The sequence below is a fragment of the Phalaenopsis equestris genome, unplaced genomic scaffold (assembly GCF_001263595.1).
Source record: "Phalaenopsis equestris unplaced genomic scaffold, ASM126359v1 Scaffold000155, whole genome shotgun sequence".
Classification (NCBI taxonomy): domain Eukaryota; kingdom Viridiplantae; phylum Streptophyta; class Magnoliopsida; order Asparagales; family Orchidaceae; genus Phalaenopsis; species Phalaenopsis equestris.
In genome coordinates, this window is record NW_018164597.1 from 387872 (window position 1) to 388209 (window position 338).

Consider the following 338-nt stretch of genomic DNA (forward strand, 5'->3'; position numbering starts at 1 on the left):
TATATATATATATAATTGATTAATAGTATTTCGAGCCAAAACGAGCCGAACACAAGCTTCTTAGCGAGCCAAACACAAGCTTCTTAGTAAGCCGAACACGAGCTATTCGCGAGCCATTTTGATAGCCCTAGTGGTACATCACGCAACATACAAAGTATGACATATTATTTTTCATTTTTTTATAGACTTTCTCTAATTAATTGAACGTATCACAAATAAAAAGGTAAAATAAAAAGAAATTACAAAATTTGATCATCCAAATAAAAAGGTAAATAAAAAGAAATTACAAAATTTGATCATCCAACAATTCGACTCTAGAGAAGAACTATTCTTAAAGG